Raw genomic sequence first — 7282 nt, 5'->3', positions numbered from 1 at the left:
TCGACCAAGGCATCTTTAACACAACCTGGACGAATTGTAAAATATTGGAATTCTCAGTATTTAAACTTGCGTTAATGACCAAGAAGGAATATGTTTTAAAAAACCAAAACAAACGAAACAAGTACTTCGTATTGTCATACTGGCTGATAATAGTATATCATGCCTGGTGTCATGTGGAAAATGGGAGATGACGGATACCAGTGAAAAGGAGGGAGAGAACATTGTGCAGAATAACCCAGCTTGAAGAGTAGAAAGCAGTTGAGACTGGTTCAAAGTAAACAGGTGTTTGCCCCTCTCCATCGGCATGGAGAGGGGCAAAGCAAGCTGAAGTCACATGAATTAAACCAGGGGTGGAAAATCACTGGGAATTTGTCATGAACTTTACAATACAAGGTGACCTCTTAACATAAGCCCGATGGTTTCTTGACGTCTCCTCGCCATATCTTAAATGCTACTTTTGTATAGATTATTGTGTTTTCTTTCTGGCAAATAAAGAATGGAATGGAATGGAAAAGAAGGTCAGGAAACACGGCTAATCCACTGTACAATCCCTTGCGAACCTAGCACAGCCAATAAACACATAGAAAGTTTCATGTTCTGTTTTGTTTTGTTGTAGTAGTTTTAACTTGAAGATAAAGCCATATAATAAATTCTTTATTGACCAAGCTTGTTCGGTCAAGATGGCCTCGTTCTTTTTTCTTTTTTTTTTTTTTTGCGTTTTTTAATATGGACCGAGACCAAAAAACGCAGAAAAAGAACTTTGCCAATATCCAGCCATCTTGATCTCACGCTTGGTCAATAACGCATATATATATGCTAGGTTTGAAGTGTTTAGAACTTGTGTTTTATGAGCGTCTTTGGGGTTTTCGTACTCCAAGAATTATGGGTAAATGTTCCAGTCGCCATTTTTTTTTTTTCACGAGGTACCCCATAACCCCGAAAGATCTCTAAAATCTCATTTGAATAATAATTAATCTTTACCATAGAACAGACAAGAGATTACAATGAGATGCCAGAGCCAGGGGTTTAGTTAGGCGAAGAAAACAAGTCGATGCTACAAATGCTGCTACGTTACAATTCCAAAGATATATACAATTACAGAGATGCTACATAACAAAAGCCAGCTTAGTTAAAACAGCTAATACCTCCCCTAGAAGGGATATTTTTGTCCTATTTTGTTCTAGTTGACCGAATCAGCCGGATCGTTTGAATTTTGAGGAATTTTCGAAACGTGTATCGTCTAAGTCAAAAGGAAAATTCGCGCTACTCTTCGAAAAGCCGGGCGAATATTCGAGCGAAATATAAATATCGTTGAGAATAGCAACGTTTCAAAACTGCTCATCGAAAGTTCGGGGGAAAATTCGCTCTTAAATAAACGTTCGACAACGTTGCTGCCAATAGGAAACAAGTATCCGTTTAACGCTTGAAAGAAACCGTTTAGTGTAAACACTACCAAAAGTGACGACTTTCATTTCACTTGTTATCTTATAGCGACCGGCCCACGTGAGAAAAGAGCAAGACATAGGAATTCTTATGCTCCTTGATTCTTTGCTTTATTTTTCCATTGGTTTTCAGTTTTGTTCCCATTTGCCGAGACTTGTAAGTTTTACGCACCCGAACACAAGATTCAATGATCTGACAGTGTTCCGCCGCAAATATGAGGGGGTCGTCTTGGTCGTGATCGCAGAAGAGTTTACATCCGAAAAAGAGTATTAGTGAGATGACACAAGCAAGTTGTCCTTTTGCCTAGTGACGTATTGATGACAATCGGAGTTGAGGATGAAAAGGGATGAAAGAGGAATGGGCAACAGTTTCTGCATGTGAAGGAATATAAAGCAAGGGACATTATGTCTGAATATAGTATTTCAACCTGTTGTTTTAATACGTATATGTACTAATGTTGCTCAACCTTTGTTTTACGTTTGAGCCAAATTGGGGATTTGAGTATTATCGCCTCCTGCCTGGCCCTAACTGGTTTTCTCATAAATACAATTTAAGTAAACACAACAGATAGAGTTGGTGGTATGTGCTCATTAATACTGAACTAAATGCTGATACTTTTTTACCTTTTTAAACATGTTTTTGTGTGTTTATTCCGAATTACCGATGGAATAATTTGACTATTTGGTCAAGAATAATCCTCCATTGACATTTGGGCAGAATCTCCTAAGCTTTGTTCGAAGCGATTCTGTTACTTCTGCTTTTGCGGCGCGCCTAATTCGTTTATTTGTTTACGCTACGTCTTTCATACCTTTCGCCCCCACACCTTTATGGATCATTACTTATGTAAATAGCCTTTCTATCACTCCTTTTACCCTTTTTAAGCCAGTTTTCTTTGCATAAGTTTTTAGTGTTGTTTAGTTGTGTTTCGCCGTTTTCTCCGTCCTGGTTAATTTACTGTAAAATCACAGATAAGAACCGTTCTGGTACGGATTTGTTTATGCCGTCGGGATGTGTTTGGAATGGTGAAGTTATCGAATAAATTAAAGTAGAGAGCTGAGTGAAATTAGCAGCAGCTACAAGGTTCTTATCGTTACGACGGATTATTGGCGGAGTTTCCCTTCCTTGCTGAATCAAGTTCCATTATGGTAGATGGCAGGTCAGGATTTACGCGGCCAACGTCGAGTTACGCGTTGTTGGATGAGGACAATGCGGATCAGATTAATCAACCTAGACGATCGTTATCAGCCTACAGAGGTCACTTAACGAGGTCATACAAGGAAATGGGGCTGTTGTTTTCAAATTGTGGAAGTCTTATGGAAGTTATAGACGAGAAATGTACGCTGGACGGTTTATTTATTAGGTATAACGCGAAAGCAAAAGATTTATTACAGTTATTGACGGTTTCAGACGATCACGAACGGGCGTTGCAAGATCATATGCGTGAGATAGAAACGAAAGGCCTTTTTGACGAGGAATTTGCTCGGTGGTACAGTAAGTCGTGCGAGTCGGCAACTTCACGTCCCGAATTGGATCCCGCTCCGCGCGAGGGCCCACGTGTGGTTCCTCGTGACAGTGTTTTCGTGGGAAATCGGCCACACCCTTCTTCATGCGAGAGTCCTCACGAGGGTATGCCACGCCCTTCTCTCGAGATGCAGCACCACAGAGTTCACGCGATATTCCGCATGATACGTTTCCCGATGACGATTCAGTTTTGCTTACCCGTTCTTTAACCGGGGACTCACGTGGTAGCTCGAGGGTTACCAAAGCTTCGCAGTCGTCAAAGGTAAAGCTTGCGATAGCCAGACTTCAAGCGAAGAAAGTTGAAGAGGAACTAAGGCTCCTAAGTCGTCTGCAACAGTTAGAACACGAGAAGCAGCGTCTGGACAAGGAAAAGGAGCTGTTTAAGGCCAGATTTGAGGCTGACCAGGCACAGATCGAGGTGGATTTTTTCAGCGATTCCGAGCGCTTATTTGAGACCTTTAATCATTGCCAAAACAGACACCTGATGAAGCCATTGAAAAATATCTACAGTATTGTGAAAGGGATCCTGGACAAGCTCATGAATTTTCGTCTGGTTTTCTCCCTAAGTCAGTCGTACCAAATAAAGAGTCCAGAGATCATAAGAAAAACGAAGCTGTTATTGAAATTCAGACCTTCAGCGCCTTTTGAGCCAACAGCGGGAAAAAACAGTCCGCTACTTGTCCTCTGGCCTCGAAAGGCTCGAAATGACGAAAAGAGAAGCTATCTCCTTAGATGGCGATCTTAGAAAGAAAGTATCCTCGATTTATAAAGAGCTTTGAAATCAATGTGGAACGTAGAGTTAACGAGGACGATGAAAGGCTGTTCTACCTAATCCAGTTTTGCTCAGGTGTCGCAAAGGATGCCATCGAGAACTGTGTTATCTTGCCTCCTGGACAAGGATACCGCGAAGCGAAAGATATCTTGCAAAAGAATTTTGGTCAGAAACACATCATTGTGCGTGCGTTTATTGAAAGAGTTGTTATGGGACCTCAAATCCGAGCGTCGGATGCCGAGAAGCTGTCGCAGCTAGCGAGAGACATGAGAAATTGCGTTTTGAGCTCTGAGCGTATGCCATATAAAGCAGATATAACTTCCATGGATACTCTCAGAAAGGTTGTAATGCGCCTGTCACCTCACATCCAGGCCAAGTGGGCAGAAGAATCAAGCAAGTTGATTGAAGCTGATATCGAACCTGAGTTCTCTCACCTAACAGATTTCGTGGAAAAGAGAGCCGCTGTAGCCAACGCTGCGTTCGGAAAGTTGGTTGGCACTAGACCGAATGAAGACCAAGGGATTTCACAAAGAGCAAGAAGAAAATCAGACGATGCCCCTGCGGTGAAAGTAACAACTCTCGGAACTCAAGGTTCAAATGGTACCTAGACTATCCCGAGTCCACAGAAAGCTCTTGGCTCGAAGCAGCATGCAAACAAGCAAGATCTTGTGACTACGTGTTTGTTCAGCAATGGTAATCATGATCTCGAGCGATGCTTCAAATTTAGAGACAAATCCTTTGAAGAGCGAAGAAAGTTTGTGTTGGACAAAAGATTATGCATCGACTGCCTGAGAATTAACCACTTTGTAAGGCGCTGCAGGCAATTTAGGGCTTGCTTCTTCATTGGTTGTGGGAAACGTCACCACTCGTTGCTGCATCCTCCTGGCGACAGAGTCATTGAAGAAGCGACCAAACCCGCTGACAGGACCTCAGTGGATACCCGTGAGGGGGTAAACGTAGACACAGGGGAGGATCCAGGGGGGGGGGGGGTGGATTGGGTGGCTAGCCGCCCCCCTCTTCAGGGTCGTTCAAGGTTAAAATATAAAAGGGACCCAAAGTATCACAAATGACTCGACGAACGCTTTTACTCGAATGATGAAGAATGGAGCTGGGACACACATACACTAAAACAATGGACTGAGGCACACCATGACAACTTCTCACATATTTGAGCTTTAATTGTGCAAAGGAACTTTTGGAACCAATGCGACCATTCGCTGCTGCTCTACAAGGCTACCTAGTTGAAGTTAACTGGAAATGACAAACGCTTGTACGAAAAGGTCTCAACTCTTTCAGAACTAGTGGAGTCTACAGAACAACGTCCGTGTGTTTGCAGAAGATATCGGAATCGGGATAACACTCCCAACAGATTCAGTGGTACAGTACTGGAAGCGAACAGTGGCACTACTTTTACTAGACATAATTTTCCGAGAACTGAAATCTCGCTTCAGCAAACAAAATTAGAATGAAATACAGGGTGATCGGACAACTAAAATAATTTTATTGCCCAATATTTCGGTTAGACAATGCTAACCTTCTACAGGGGCTGAGAAAAGGTAAGTAAAAATTGGAAATAAACGGTTACAATATTTAAAGACAATACAAATGAAAAGTTGAGATGTGATTGGTTGATAAACAAAGAAAGCTGAAACATGTACAGTAGACAGATAAAGTTTCATCGCGTCTGTTCATTCCATAGGGTTCATGAGTCTTGCCCTTGGAAATTAGAAATGCTTCCCTAGCTTTCCGAATGGTGTCTCTGTTGGAGTTAATGAGTTCTAGGAGGATGAGTTCTATGTTGTTGATTGAATGGCCAGGAAGAGTGAAGTGATCTGAAACGGTAGGTTGATCAATGTGACATTGTTTAATGGCTTTTTCGATTGCGCGTCTGTGTTCGCCAAATCTGTCGCTTAGATGTCGTTTAGTCTCTCCTATGTATTGTACCTTGCATTTGGAGCACTGTATCATGTATATGAGATTTGAAGATGAGCACGTGATGTGATGTCGTATGGATCTGTGTCCGTTTGTAGAGAAAAAGGTGTAAAATGTGGTTCCCTCCGTAACAAAGGGACACGTTTTGCACCTATTTCTGTTACAACGGACAGCTCCCGGTGTCTTGGGGGTGGTCTGCGGTGTTTGGCCTTGACTAGTATTTCACGTAGGTTGTTGCGTCGGCGAAACGATATGAGAGGAGGAGAAGGGAATGCTCCTTTGCATCACTGTGAAGAACGAAGAATGTTTGAATTGCTGAAAATGATTCGACGTATGTTAGGAAGGGCTGGATTAAATGTTACTACAAATGGAATCCTGTTAGACTCATTTTTCAAAAATGTTTCGAGGGCTTGGCTGTGGGAAATTTGACGAACTTTCTCTATTTCTTCTTTAATAAACGGTGTGTATATCCTCTCTTGATTAAATGTGTCGCGAGTGCGTCGGAACGTTTGTTGAAGAACTCGTCCGTGGAACAAATTCTTCTAAGTTAGTCGTAAGGCCATGCTGAAAGGAATTGATGATGAATTCCTGGATGATGGGTCGGATATCACTCTCTGCTCCAATAGTTTGGTAGAAACACTAGGCTTGTCAGGGAAACCTATGACGTTCTCTCTTACAACCGTAAACAAGAAAGACCGGTCCAGAAGCGATTTTGAGGTAGAATCAAACGTCAAGGCTCTCAAGTCAGATGACAGTATACATTTGAACAAAGTGTGGGTGGTGGACCGTCTCCCAGTTTCAAGACGGAGCATATTAACCGATGAAGATGTTCTAGGATGGTCTCATTTACACGGCATTGAGTTTCCAAAGCTTGAAGACCAAAAGGTGGAGATCATGATCGGTAATGACAACCTAATCTCGTACCCAGATCTCCCGAACCGACGACTGAGATCGGGGTACGAGATTAATGACAACCCTGAAGCCCATTGGGTATTTAAACAAAGATGCAGTAAAAGAAAGCAAAAACACGCCTAACTGAGAGCGTCTGCAAGAGAGGCTACTTTACTGCAACCACTGCCAAAAATCGAAACTTGCAAATGTTATTACACACATTTTCACCCCATTTTTGTCTTTTATTTCACTACGTACGTATCCACTGACGATTACAGACTGTCCATTTTTATACACATCATAAAAATGAGTCACATCGAGCTGAAAATATGACAAGCGTAGACTTCCATTAGCAAACAGCAGCTGGCAAAAATAAACTGTACATGAAACAACCTTTTCGTTCGACCCTACACCATAGTTCACTGATGTCTAATCAAACGAAATTTCTCTTGACTTTTGCTACAGAATACAGAGCATTGCTGGCGGTATTTGATTGATAATGAAACAGCTCCTCACTCAGTTTGCAATTAACAAACAGGAACCCCCAACAAAAGATTTCAACGAGTAACTCTGATGGATTAACAACAAACTACACGAGCTAACCCAAAATTCGCTGACTTTTCATAATTAAATTTCAATCTTGCCATCCGTTGCCAAAGATTGTGCGCACTAACAGAGAAATTGCGTACAAAACTGGACCATTATTTTAACTTTCCGTTGACA

At 41.9% G+C, this 7282-nt stretch overlaps 1 pseudogene; it reads left to right on the top strand.

Annotated features, from left to right (window-relative positions):
- Positions 1-3668: 3668 nt before the first annotated feature.
- Positions 3669-7056, top strand: LOC146480012 (uncharacterized; annotated as a pseudogene).
- Positions 7057-7282: the final 226 nt, after the last annotated feature.

Source organism: Pavona decussata, unplaced genomic scaffold (genome assembly GCF_977016875.1).
Source record: "Pavona decussata unplaced genomic scaffold, jaPavDecu1.1 SCAFFOLD_56, whole genome shotgun sequence".
Classification (NCBI taxonomy): Eukaryota; Metazoa; Cnidaria; class Anthozoa; order Scleractinia; family Agariciidae; genus Pavona; species Pavona decussata.
Note: the sequence above shows the minus strand (reverse complement) of the source record. Positions and strands in the feature narration are given on the sequence as shown.